The sequence below is a fragment of the Pteropus vampyrus genome, unplaced genomic scaffold (genome assembly GCF_000151845.1).
Source record: "Pteropus vampyrus isolate Shadow unplaced genomic scaffold, Pvam_2.0 Scaffold31, whole genome shotgun sequence".
NCBI lineage: Eukaryota > Metazoa > Chordata > Mammalia > Chiroptera > Pteropodidae > Pteropus > Pteropus vampyrus.
In genome coordinates, this window is record NW_011888812.1 from 6730711 (window position 1) to 6745714 (window position 15004).

The window sequence follows — 15004 nt, forward strand, 5'->3', positions numbered from 1 at the left end:
GTCTTTGAATGTTCAATTTATCATATGTTAATTAAACTGAATTTTTGAAAGTAGAAAATAAAGATCATAAGAAAAATATGAGATGTGTGAGAGAACTGGACAAGATTAGATTTAAATAAAAAAGGACATTCTTTTTCAGTATCATAGGAACTAAAAATATACCAAACACAAGTTTGTGAATTTTGTAGTAGATAGCTATTTGAGTTTCCTTCTTATGCTTTATGTTGTCTTTATAAAGCGTAAAGTCTAAGAGAGATTGTAAAAATTATAAGAAGTTTGAGATAACTACTATGGAAAATTGAGACAGTGGCAGTGTTCCTTGGGGTAATCTTCCCTGATTTCCATGTATTTGATGAATTTTCTCTTTAACAGTTATCATCCTCCTCTACCATTCCTCCATAATATGTGTCACTGTTGCTACTTTACACATATCAGTGTGATTATTTGTTTTGCATCTTTCTCATTCAATAAACTAGATGACAACCGCTATGAAAGGAGAAACTATTATATTCTTGTGAACGTCTGTGTTCCTAATAGCATTCTAGCAGAGTGCTTGTCAGATAGTAGGCACTCAGGAAACAGCTATTAGATGAGTGACTCAGTGAACCTAGGATCACTTCACAACACTGATTGTACAGAAGAGATTGGAGTCCACGCCTTCCCAGTGATACTTATCTGCATGACTTTGTTATTTTTTCCAGCAGTGCTTGATCAGCCAGAGGTGGATGGGTAGTGAAATGATAAACGGCTGCACTGAATTAGTTATTGTTTCCCCCTAATAGTGCACTGAAAAAATATTGGGCAAAGACATTGATTTGTGATAGATTACAGATATGTTTTCACAAAGAAATCAAATTGAAGAAAGGACTGAACTTTAAAACTATAATAATTTTATAAATACTTGAAGCAATTCAATAAAACAAGCCTTTGAAAATCAATTGCTTACAAATGAATGACTGAATATTGAATAATTGATCCTTCATTATGTTATGGAAAAATTAAAATGAAATTCCAATCTTGAATATCTAGCTTTTTTCCAACCCTTGTTTTTATTGTAACTGTGGTAAAACCACAAATTCAGTAATGCACTTTTTAAAAAATAAACACTTTTTGGGGGAGCAGTTTTAGGTTTACAACAAACTTGAGATGTAAATGCAAAGATTTTCTATATACTCCCTGCCCTCATACATGTATGGTTTCCCCATTATCAACATCACTTGCCAGATTTTTTACTAAGGATGGGCCTATATTGACACTTCATAATTACCCAAAGTTTATAATTTACCTTAACTTTTGCTCTTCGTGTAGTATATACTACGTGTTTGGAAAATGTGTAATGGCATGTGTCCATCATTACATGTACGAGATCTATATTAGAAAAACTATAAAACTCTGATGAATGAAATCAAACAAGGAAATAAATGGAGAGCTATTTCATGTTCATGAATACGGTGAATCAAAATTGTCAAGATATTATTTCTTTTCAACTTCGTTTATAGATTCAATGCAACCTCAATAAAAATCCTAGCAAGTTATTTTGTAGATATCAACAAACTGATTCTAAAGTTTATACAGCAAGGCAAAGACCCAAGACAGCCAACGCAATATCAAAGAACAAAGTTGAAGGATTGACACTACCCAACTTCAAGACTTAGCTATAAAGTTGTAATAATCAAGAGAGTATGGTATTGGCAAATGAATAGACAAATTGATCAATGTAATAGAATAGAGAGAAATGAGATAGACATGCATAAATAGAGTCAACTGATCCTTGACTAAAAAAACAAAGGCAATATAATGGAGCAAAGATAGTCTTTACAACAAATGATGCTGGAACAACTGGACATCTACATGCAAAAATAATTAATTTAGACACAGATCTTATACCTTTTTCTCCTGCTTACTTTGGATTTTCACTGCTCATCTTTTTCTAGTTTCCTAAGGTGGAAACGTCAGTTACCGATTTTCTATCTTTTCTCTCTTCTAATATGGGCATTCAATGCTGTAAATTCTCCTTTAGGTGCTACTTTTGCTGTATCTCACAAATTTTGATATATTTTCATTTCATTTTTTAAAAATATATTTTTAAATTTCTCTTGAGATTTCATCTTTGACCGCTAAGTTATTTAGCAGAGTGTAATTTAATCTCCACATTTGTTGGAATTTTCCAGTTATCATTCTGTTATTAATTTTTAGTTAAATTCCACTGTGATCTGAGAGCAGACATATGATCTCTACTTTTTAAAAAATTTGTTAAAGTACATTTATAGCCCAAATGTGGTCTATCTTGGTGAATGTTCCATGTAAAGTTAATAAAAATGTGTATTCTGTTGTTGTTGGATGAAGTACTCAATAGATGTCAATTATATCCAGTTGACCGATGATGTTGTTGAGTTCGACTATGTCCTTACTGATTCTGCCTGCTGAATCTGTTCATTTCTAGGAGGGGTGTTGAAATTCCCAGCTATAATAGTAGATTCATCTATTTTCCTCTTGCAGTTCTATCGGTTTTGGCCCCTTGTGGTTTGATGCTCTGTTCTTAAAATATATACATGTCAAAAAATTTTGTCTTCTTAGAGAATTGACCCCTTAATCATTGTGTAATGCCCTTCTTTACCTTGATAAATTTTCTTACTTTGATGTCTGCTCTGTCTAAAATTAATATAGCTACTCTTGCTTTCTTTTGATTATTGTTAGTATGCCATATTTTTCTCTATCCATGCACTTTTAATCCATATGTGTCTTTACATTTATAGTGAGTTTCTTGTAGGCAACATATAGTTGGGTCATGTTTTTTCGATCCACTCTGACAATCTGTCTTTTAATTCATACATTTAGATCATTGGCATACAAAGTGATTATTGGTATAGTTAGATTAATATCTACCATATTCATTATTATTTTCTATTTATTGCCCTTATTCTTTGTTTCTATTCTTGTCTTCTCCTACTTCTATGCCCTTTGTGTTTTTAGTTGAGCAATTTATATGATTTCATTTTCTCTCCTTTCTATCAGTTATATTTCTTTTTTAAACTTTTGTTAGCGGTTGCTCTAAAGTTTACAATATACATTTACAACTAATACAATTTAACTGTCAAATAACACTATTCCACTTCACGAGTAGTGTGAGAACCTTATAATAACAAAATATCCAAATTCCTTCCTCTAGTCTCATATCATTTCTGTTATTCATTTCACTTATGTAAGCACATATAAATATATGTATTTATGTATAAATATATGTGATAAATACCTAAGTATACATAATAGAATACATTATTGCTATTATTATTTCGAAAAAGCTGTTATCTGTTAGGTTAATTAAGAATAAGAATTTAAAAAACACCTTTTTTTAAATCTCCACTTATTCCTTCTTTAGTGCTCTTCCTTTCTTTATGTAGATCTGAGTTGCTGACCTTTAATATTTTCTTTCTCTCTAAAGAACTTCTTTTAATAGTTTTGTAAGACAAGTCTACTGGCAACAAATTCATTTGATTTTTGTTTGTTGGAGAAATTTCTATTTCTCCTTCATTTTTGAATGATAATTTTGCAGGTACACAGAATTTTAGTTTAGTGTGTTTTTCACCTAACACTTTATATATTTCTCTCCACTGTCTTCTTGTTTGCATTGTTTCTGAGGAGATGTTGAATGTCATGCTTAATTGTGTTCCTCGATAGGTAAGGTGTTTTCTTCTTCTGGTTTCTTTTAGAAATTTATCTTTGATTTTCTATAATTTGAAAAATGATATACCTATGCATAGTGGGAGTTTTGTTGTTGTTGTTGCTGTTTGTAATTATCCTGATTGGTGATCTCTGAGTTTCCTGGATTTGTGATTTGATGTCTGACACATTGGAGGAAATTCTCAGTTATTTATGTTTTAAATATTTCTTCTGTTCCTTTTTCTCTTTTTTCTTAGTGGTTATATGCATATTCCCATTATGCATATATTATACTTTTGAAGTTGTCCCATAGTCATTAGAAATTCTGTTGTTTTTTTTTTTTCAGTCTTTATCTCTTTGATTTTCTGTTGTTGGGGAATGCTATTAATATATCCTTTAGCTCAGAGTTTCTTCCCTTAGCCACGTCCAGTCTGCTAAAATCCTATCAAAGGCATTTTATATTTCTGTTACATTCATTTTTGTATCTATAGCATTTCTTTTCAGTTCTTTTCTAGGATGTCCATCTCTCTGCTTGAATTGCCCATCTGTTCTTTCATGCTGTCTACTTTATCCATTAGAGTCTTTAGCATATTCATTATAGTTGTTTTAAAGTCCCTGCCTGATAATTTCAACATCCCTGCCATGCCTGGGTCTAGTGCTTGCTCTGTTCCTTTAAATTGATTTTTTTGGTTCCTTTTTTTTTTATGCCCTGTAATATTGTCTTGCAAAAGAAACTGCCATAAACATGCCTTCAGTAACATGGTGATGAGGTATGGGTAGAGGGGAAGTATTCCATGTGTTATGTTTAGGTCTCAGTCTTTTAGCGAGCCTATGCCTTTGGACTGTAAACTTCACGTGTTTTTCAGGTTTTTTTCCTCCCCCGTTAAGTGGGACAAGATGGCTAGAGCATGCTGAAGTTGGGTGTTTCACCTCCCCAGGTCAGTTAGGTTCTGATAATAGTCTACCAGGTTAGCTCTGATTAACTATTTTCCCTGAAAGCAGGCCTTGTTATGAACAGAGTGCTCCAGCTTATTTCGAAATTGTTTATTTCCCACTTCACCTGCAAAAAGCATAAAGGAATTTTTCTCAAATATTTCCTGTGGGACTATGATTGAGCTCCTAGAAGTAAATCATAAAATATTGTGGGGGATGTTCCTATGACTATGTTCCCCTGGAGTTTTTTAACTCTCAGAGTTGTCCACACAAAACCTACGGCAATTCATCCATTATTGTTCTGGTTTTCCTACCCCTGAACTAGATCCAATGGTGATTTCTGCAGTGATTTCTGCCTGTGAATCTGCTTCAGTTAAATGACGCCCTTATTCACCTGTCTCTCCAATCTTGGGAGCAGTGCTCTGCCCTGCGTCCTCCCCTCTGTTATGTATCCAAAAAGGGATACAGATTTTTAAGTCTGTTCAGCTCTTTACTTCTGGTTAGGACACAGTGGCAAATTCCAAGCTCTTTACATGCAGAACCAGAAACCCAAAGTCTCTCCAATAATGCACTTTTAATAAAGAATAAAAACTGATTTCTTGGCAGAAAGCATCATGAAGAAACCACACAAGGAAGGCATCTATTTTAGTAAACTTATGGTAATTCTCTACCTTTTCAATAAGACCTTGAAGTTCTTCCAACAAAAATTTCGATCTATTTAGTTGTCTCTTAAATCAAGGTTGGGCTTGCGGCTTGTTTTAAGCCAGTCAGATATGACGGAGTTCTAAGAGTAGGCCTCAAGAAGCATCGCACAGCTAGTTCCACTTTCCCTCCTACACCTCTGCCTAGGCTAGCTTGCTGGAAAATCATGAAAACATGAAGTACAGGAAAATTAATTCCGCCAAACCATCCTACACCAGTCATTTCTCTGCTAATGGTCTTTCCAGAGGGACGACAGTGGGAGAAATTATATAGCTATAGGTAATAATACCAGGGGGTAATAGCTTCAAGGGTGAAGGCTTTGGGAGAAGAGAAGTGAGAGGCAAAATGCCGATGCAACAGTGACTGAATTTCAGCCCTATTCAGACCCCATTCTAAAATATGGAAGTGAAACCTCACCTAACTCAGGAAAAGACTATTTAAAGAGACATTCTTCTGCATATTTTGTGCAATAATTTTTTTTTCATGTTTTGGGGTTTTTTTAATTATTATTTTGACATTATGACATTTTTGGAAGATGTCTGACTAAAGACCTGTAAATGTGTTTTTAAATATTGAGTATAATTACCACATATGTTTACACCATATTTTGCTTTGACCATATGTTAAGGACACCTGTTACTTTAATTGATTCAGCATTCATCCTCTTTTCTGCTACCTCTACTTCCAGTGGGGAATTCATTATCTATTATTGGAGTAGAGAAGAATCCCTTAGGAGTATGCACAAAACGCAGGCTTGACCAATCAGAATATCCCCCTAACTGGTTCAGTAGTAGATGTATGATCTAACCTATATGAGCAAGTCTTCTGTAGGAGTTCTCTGTAGTATTTCCTGAGAAAGACTATCTTCTTCCACTGGGTTGCTAACCTGGTAAGACATAAGTCTGAGGCATCTGGAATCATCTTGCCTACAATTTGCAAGAGAGATTTTATGAAAGACGGTGCCTTGGTAATATCATTTAAGTCCCTGAATAGGTCCTGGCCAAAGCTTATGTTTCAGTAGACTTTCTAGATCTATGAGTCAATAAATCCTCTTTAGTGCCTAATATCAGTTTCCACTATGTTTCCATCTTTTACAACAAACAATTTCTAACAAGTACATAATGGCTTTAAGATACTGATAATCACCTCAACCATTCTGCATGAATTACCCCCTTGATCAAGAACTGACTATATCATGCCCTGAAGTTACAAATTCAAGATACATCACAAAGGAATGCCCTCTCAGCCAAACCTCTCAAAGGGTTACTCAGGAAAGTATGAGAGCCCATACATGCAAGAAATATCTCAGAAAAGGAGTAGATACAAACACAAAATGCATAAGAAAGATACAGAAAAAAACAGCCACATAGAATAAGAAATGATTGATTTATCAAAAAGGAACATGTAAATTCAATTTGAGTGGTATATGTGTTCATTGGAAACAATGAAAAGTTTGTGGAGATTCTGTTAATCGTGATCCTCAAAATCTGATAATTCCAAGGAAATGAGAGGAAAGGGAGGAATTAGAGAGAAACCTGCTCCCCACAAAACACTAGATGCATATTTTCCCCATTTGCCCTCAGCATTTCTTTTAATGGGATGGCACTGTGCACAGTTCAAATTATTGTCAGGCTTGGGTGTTCACTGTCTGCTGGGTCTACTCCTGCTATTTCCATCATCATTACATAAGGAAAGAAGAATCTCAGCACACCCCTTACCAGTCTGTGTCCTAAAACCCACGCTGAGGCACTTTCTGAAAATCAAGTCAACAAAGTCTCAGTCACTGACTCGGCAGTAGAGGACATTTAATCTGAGCTACTTGCTTCTTTGAGAGAAGGAGAGATATACCTTGTTACAGACAAAGCCCCTTTACTATAAAAGTTTATGGGTAACTAGGCTATTTCCATATCCCCACAGGTGACTGAGAAAATCAGTTCTTTCAACAGCGTCCCTGGAGTGGAAAAGTGTTAAGCAGTAATCAATTCTTAAAAAGAAAGTATCTGGTTATTTATTGTTTAAATAAAATAAGGAGAAAGGAACCTTTACAAGAAGGCTTACAATCACATTGTAATTTAGTATTTAAAAAGAACCTTTGGGAATACTAAACTTCAAAACAGCCCTGAGAAGAAGATAGAAGGGAAGATAGCGTCATATCCATTTTATAGGTATAGACACTGAAATATATAGAGAGGTGTATTGTACTTACTCAAGTCATATAGCAGCTAAGTAATAGAGCCAGCATTCAAATGAACATCTGCAGAAGGTACTCATGTGTTCATTTATTTAATAAACCACAACTGACCACCTATTAAGTTCTTTTTACTGCTTAGGTACTGGAGACATAAGTTTATATCTAAAATGACATCACTTATACCAATTTATATTCTGATATAAATAATGTAGGGAGGAGGCAAGAGAATTAAAAATGTTAATCGAGCCACATTCAGAGACTGCAATGTGTTGATCAGCCCCGCAGCCAGGCCAGGAGGACACCTGCAGAACAAAGGAATATTTCTGCTGGGATGGCTGGCAGCCCATTCCCCACACCTGTGAAGGGGCAACAGGAACCAACAGACATTCCCTATGGCTAAAACCATGGGGAATCTAAGGATTAAAGGCTGGGAACTGCCAGCAGGCCTTTCAAGCTACATATTCTTATCTTTTCACTGCTACATACCCTTCTCCTTCCTCACTGTATGTCCATATCAAAGGAAATGGGTTAACAAAGTTTTTTTTTAAACAATAACTTATAGGAACCAAAGGATGATGTATAAACTGAATTCCCTGAACACTACTCCCCAACTCCTACTCACTATCTTTCCAAACATCTTTTGGTCTCTTTCACTCTGTCTCTGAGAGAAGACCACACTCTATCTGTGGAATGTTTCTTCTTTTCTAATAAACTTTCCTTTTGACTCTAACTTTGGAATGTGTTGAATTCTTACTTCACTCTCCGCCAAAGGACCCTCTTCTTCTCTCGGTACAAGGCTTGGTCTCCCCGTCACTTGGGGAAATTTGCCCTGTCCTGCATCAATTTCTTGAGTAGAAGAAGATAAAGTAGCATTAAAACCAACAAGTTGAGAATGGCTTAAGATAATACGTGACAATACATCACACAAGTAACAGAATAAAATAATAACTGGAAGCAATGGACATATAAATAAGTGCTCTACAGGCAACAACAAAAATCCTAAGGCACAAATGGTCAAGTGGGTAATTAAATGGAAAAATAGATGAATAAATGAGATATATGAACTAAGCCCTGAAATCTGAGTAGAGTGGGGTAAGCCAGAGAATGATGGACCCTAATGGTTAGAGGGAAGAGTGTGAGGAGATCACACGTGAGATCATCAGACATTCATGGAGGACCTATAAGGACACATGATGAGTTAAAGACAAGCAATTCTTTTAAGGACATGTTAGCACTTTTTCTTTTTTAATATTGTGATGTTGCCCATAAACTTCAGAGGACTTTCCTTTGGTCCTTAAATATCAATTGTTCCAATACTTCTTCTATTAATTTTCATTTTTCTTTATTTCTCTCTGGTGTAAAGAGTATGAAAGCTCCAACCAATAAATCTCACCTAACTCCTAAACTACTCATTAAAACTCAATATAACAGTATCCCAATAATTCCAGAAGCCTGAAGAAGTAAATTAAATAGTCCTGAAGAGGGTATGTTTGTATTTATTTGTGCGTAAGTATAAATATTATTTTATTTTTCTTAAAAAACTGCCAGGAAACTAAAGTCAAGATACACCTCTTCTTTGATTATAAATATCAGAAAGTTTAAGACATACATTTTATTTTTGAAGACTGAGCTTTGTCAAAATTAGCTCTTATTTACACTGTGTAGGAATACGAGGATCTGATACCTTGGCAAATTTATAAGACCATCTATCATTATGCTTCATATACTCTCTCAGACTAACCCAATATCATAGCTTTCCAAACCATATATTTTATAGTATTAATGAATTTTATTATTTATTCAAGAAATATGTCTTGGGAACATTTTATATATAAATTCTGAATTTAGGCACTGCCATGGTACAATCTTAGGCACCAAAAATGCTTTCCATATATCCAATACACCTTTTGGGTAATAACACAAAGTACAAATAAATACATTCATCTAAACACTACCATATATTATTCGTTCTACAAGAATTCACGTTAGCTAAAGACATGCCCTTGGTTAATCAAACATCCTTGACTAGCTCTTAGTAACAGAATATTCAATATTAACTGCTCTTTTAAAGTTGCAAAGTTTTTCCATCAAGTTATATATTGTATATAGTCTCCTGTGTCAGTGTAGTAATTTTTTATATCCACAGTTCTCAAACTTTGGCCTCAGGACCCCTTCATAGTCTTAAAATTACTGAGGATCCCCAGAAAACTTCACTTGTGTAAAAAAAAAATATATATATATATATATATATATATATGTATATATATTTACTATATTAAAAATTAAAGCTGGAAAATTTTTAATTATTTATTTATAAATTCACTTAAGATAATAAACTAATGATATTAATTACATATTACTACATATAATTAGTATAAACAACCTATTTATGAAAAGTAACTATATTTTCCAAAATAAAAATGTAGTAAGAAAAGTGGGAGCTTTTATTATTTCACATATCCATTTAGTGTCTAGATAAATAGAAGCCAATTAGATTCTCTTATCTGCTTAAACATTCAATCTGTGTCACAACACATACATGGCCTCTGGAAAATTCTTCTGTATACTTGTGAGAGAACAAGAGTGAAAAGGAAAACGATGCCTCGATATTATTATGAAAATCTTTTTGATCTTGTGGTTCCCCCCACTGCCAAAAAGAAAGAAAAGGAAAAGGTTTTGGGAACTCCAGGGATCCCTGGACCACACTTTGAGAAGCACCACTTTAGATGTTAAGTCTAGGAAGATCAGGACTGTTCCCATTTGTGGCATAAGGGTCACATTCTACATGAGGCTCCTGGCACTAAAAGTTTCTATTTATTGAGAGTTTTGACAATAATAGCAGAAATGGCACACCAATTAATACAAATAAAGCACCAAAGGCAGCAAATAGCTCTCCGGCTTTGATGGAAAAATAGAGACTCATTTAAAACATCTATTATGCTAGGTGCCCAGCTGTTCCACCCATATCCGCTCTTGCATCCTCTCAATCTGTTTTCCCACATAGTTACCAGAACATTTTTTTTCTTTTAGAAAATCTAATTAGGAGCTCTTCTTAAAACCTTTCAGTAGGTGACCTTAATTTTTAATAAGGCTTACATGTCTACTTATCTCTCTAGATTTACTCTGCTTCCTTGGTTCTAACATTACTGCCATTTAAAAAAAAATTCTTTGGATGTAGGCTGCCTCTCATTATGAGGCTTTAGCAAATCCTCTTCCTTCTACTCTGAACACTCTTCTTTCCCTTCATAGCTTAAATCTACTTCATATCTTAAATCTACTTCTCCTTCAAATCATATCATACTTTCCCTTCATATCTTAAATCTACTTCTCCTTCAAATCATCATCTACTTGTCATTTCTTAGGGAATAGGTTCCTGATGCCTCCCTCCAAATCAAGTCAAATCTCTTAACTGCCCTACCTTATTCTTCCCCTTTATAGAATTTAGCACAATTGTATTTTTTATATTTATTTCCTTGATTCATCGATTAATGTCTGTCTGCACCACTGAAATATAAGCTCTCTGAAGGTAGGAACTTTGTTATTTCTGTTTGTTTGTTTGTTTGTTTGTTTGTTTGTTTTTGCTGACCATTATATTCTTAACACCAAAAAGCAATGTCTAGCAATGAACAAATATTTGGTAAGCTGGTGAATGAATAAATGTATGTTGTAGCATCAAGAGTACGAGACTTGGAATTGGACAGACCTGATTTGGGGTCTTTTCTTTGCCACTTAGTTAAGTCTCCTTAGACAACTCACTTTTCTTCTCTGAGCCTCAGGTTCTTCATGAATGGTCTATAAAGAAGGAAAAACAATAGTAAATCTATTTATACAACAAATAATCATTGAATACTTCAAATCTATTTATACAACAAATAATCACTGAATACCTCAACAGTCCCACTATTGTTTTGGACTCAGTGGTTAAAAGTTAGAGGTAACTCATACACTTATTGAGTCTATTTTCTCTTTGGGGAAACATACAAGATTCAAGTAAACAGACAAATATCACTGTGATAAGCATTTTGAAGTGTACACAAAGGGTCTGAGATAGAGTCTAGCCAGGGGGTATCTACGCTAGACGATGGAGTGATGAAGAGGGACCTCTCCAGTGAATAAAACTTGAAACTGACACGTAGGAGTTGAGAAAGATTTTATGGGAGAAAGAATTCAATGTGTCAATGTCATGAGTCTGGAAAAAATATTTAAGAAAGATGAAAGAAGACTGCAATACAGTTTGCGAGTATGAGAGAGTCCAGCATAAAATAGTTTGGAGAGACAATCAAGGGCACGGTTATGTAGGACTTTGTGAGCAGCTGGGTAAGGATTAACTGAAAAAAAAAAACACACATGAAAAGATTTTAATGAAGAAGCTGGCACATGAGGAGTACTCAATACATGGAAGTTATCAGGGTCACAATTAACCCTTCAGCAATAATCCCAAGAAGACAGCCCATAGATAAATTATTGGATTTGGCACAGTCCTCTTAAGAGGTGGTTTGGTCTCTATTCAAAGAAATCTTGGCTTGTTGTGGTCTCTAGAGAACTGAATTTCACCGAAGTGACCTTTCCAGTTAAAGGGAGCCATTTAAACAACAACAACAACAACAACAAAATAATCATGGGAGAGAGATTATAATGCTCAATTAACATCTTGCCTACACACACACACACACACACCTGTGTGCAGTTATTTTTTTAATTTTTTTTTTTTTATGTTTTATACTTAGGATGAAATGCTTCCTCCCTATCCCCAACCTGTGCCTATACCTTCTCTGCCAAGTATCCTGTTTTAAAAATGGTCACATTAAATATTCATTTGCTATTGGGTTTCTGAGATTGCTTAGGGACTATTTCTTTTTGGAATAAATCTCTTTCAACAGCATATTTAATATGACATGAGGGTATCTATTTTACTCATCAGAGTAATAATTTTCATTAAAGTCTGGAATTATCTTGGGGGTATTCTCAGCTACAGTCTTCTGTAGTGGGTATTTTATCAAGCTGGTGATTTTTTTTCTTGAGATGTTAGGTTTTAGCCCATGATATTTTACCTAGTTGACTTGATAATAATAAGTATATATCCTTTGCATTATAATTGCCTTCACCTCTGGCTTCTACTTTCCCCCTCTTCCCAGTCATAGACAATATATCAGTCAGGATAGACAAGGTTATGCTGCAGTAACAAATAACCCCAAACTATAAGTGGCTTATATTCACTTTGGAATCTAAGTAGCCTTCATCTGGAATGTTGCTGGTCTTTTGGCAGAGGGGAAAAAGAACACAATTATCTATGACTTGGTTCTTAATGGCCTGTTTAAAAGTAACAAATTACTCTAAGTCACATTAATTGGCCAAAACCAATTAAATGGGCAAGCCTGACATCACTGGAGCAGGAAAGTGTAATCCTTTTAAACGGAGGGGTAGTAAATACCAGCAAGCAATAAAAGAGTATGGAACAGGCAAGCTTCACCCAAGAGCAATCTTACTTTCTGGAGGGAGAAGTTAAAAAAGACATGGGCTTCAGAATCAGTGAAACTTAGATTTGGGTCCTGGCTTTGCTATACAATAATTATATTATCTCACCTAATTATTTCCAATTTTTGGCCCTCTGTTTCCTCATCAGAAATATAGTAATAATAGAGTCTCGGAGGACCACCGCAAAAATCAGAGATGATGTATGTATAGCACAGCATCAACCCATTTTAGGTTTTATCTTGGATTGCTTAATCTATTTCTTCTATTCCAATTCTACATAATATGCATTGTGACATGAGTTTTCCTCACCATTTCACTGCTTTGTTTAAGGTCACAGTGACCACTTACCTGCCAAAAGGACACTACTTGTCCCTTGTCTTCGTGACTTATCAGTTACCATCATTCACCACTCCCATGCTGAAGTTCTTTCCTCTCCCTCCAAGGCTTACGATGCTGTGCCTTCCACCCCACTAATTACTTTCCTTCCAGCTCGGCTTCTTTCTCTTTCTCATGCACTCAGCACTAACTTTGCTTAAGGTCACAACCTGGGCTTTCTTCTATCTACTCCTTTCCCTTGTGATACAGGTACAGTTGGTAAGAGAAGAGATTTTGGAGCCAGGGAGTCTTGGGTCTTGATCTGACTTCTGCTACTTACTCCTGCAAAGCCTAATTCACTATTTCTTCATTAGCAAAATCAGGATCATACTACCTACCTCTAAGATTTGTTGGAAATATTAAAAGAGAAAATCTACCTGCAGTGCCTAGCACTGTACTTAGAACATACCAAGGACGTGTGACACATTTCAATTCCCTCCTCTGTCCATACTTGCTTTGAAAATCTGCAAGTTCCATCATTTGATGTGAAAGGGGGTCAGATCATAGCTGTTGTCTTTTCTATTTGAGTATTCCAGGAGGAACATGTCTCAGTAAATAATATCAGTATTTACTGAAAATCCCACTATCTTGAGACTACCTTTTTTTGAAAGGAGACTACTAGGTGAGGGCATACATAACACAAATAAATGTATCACTAACTGCATTTACTTCAACCTTAACATAGTATAATATCCACAGAATATTAGTTAAGAGTTTGAGATTTAGAGCTAAACTAACTTGGTTTGACTACTGACTTAAACTTCCTAGTTCTGATCCAAGCGAGTCACCTAATTCCTCTTTACTTCGCTGTGCTTATCTTTAAAATGGGTATGATAATGGTAATAGTCTCGTTGGAGTGTTAGGAGAATTCAATTTGTTAATACAAGCAAAGTACTTAAAGAAGTACTTGGCATACAGTAAGCGTTCAGTCAATATTAGCTCTCATCATCGTCATCATTATCATCATCATCAATAAAAATTATACTGATGGGAAGAGAGCTTGTGCATTGCCTATCAAAAAGTTCAGTGTCACTGCTAGATTAAGACTTATCCTCATCTCTCACTAAAGATTGCTGTGTGTACTTCCTTCCATCCTTACTGTTTTCTCTCCTGCCAACACAGAAGAGCAGAATATTTGCTCCTGGCCTCATGGGGATGTCAGGAGGATTCATGAGATAACCTCTATAAAGCACTTTCAGCTCCCTGGAAGCAAAGTGTTTGATAAATAAAAGGTTATTACCATTGGTGGTGATATCTGATATTACTCTAGCCCTTCTCAGCCCAGAGGGATCCTGAATGGTTTGTAAAACCTGAAGCACAAACAAGAATCACTCAACAACAGCTGAGTTGAAGCAATCACTGCATATTCAGCCATTGATTCCTCAGAGCCTCCAGCGATCTAATCCCACTGGTTCCATCAGGGGCATAAAAAGCACTGAAATTGACTTAATGAGCACTTTGAGATATAAAGCACATAGCGGCCAGTCCATTGAGTGTAATAGGAGGCAGATCTGGTTCAGACACTCAAAATTATGTGGAAGAGCACAAGTCAATGAGGAAAACCAGCAGGTCATTTTCCAAACTAGACAAGGATGAGGCCTGGTTCAATATGGAATTCCCTTGTGGTTTCCTGGCCCACACTCTTGTAGTCATGCATTGGAAGTTATA

The 15004-nt window shown here is 35.3% G+C and overlaps 1 long non-coding RNA gene across 1 annotated transcript in view; it reads right to left on the reverse strand.

Annotated features, from left to right (window-relative positions):
* Nucleotides 1-14646, reverse strand: part of LOC111737777 — a 29419-nt gene extending 14773 nt beyond the window's left edge. Inside the window, exons 1-2 of the long non-coding RNA XR_002779552.1 lie at nucleotides 14577-14646; nucleotides 11190-11278 (exon numbers count right to left, since the gene is read on the reverse strand). This is a non-coding gene — a long non-coding RNA (uncharacterized LOC111737777). The remainder of the gene's footprint in view (nucleotides 1-11189; nucleotides 11279-14576) is intronic.
* Between the last annotated feature and the right edge of the window lie 358 nt (nucleotides 14647-15004).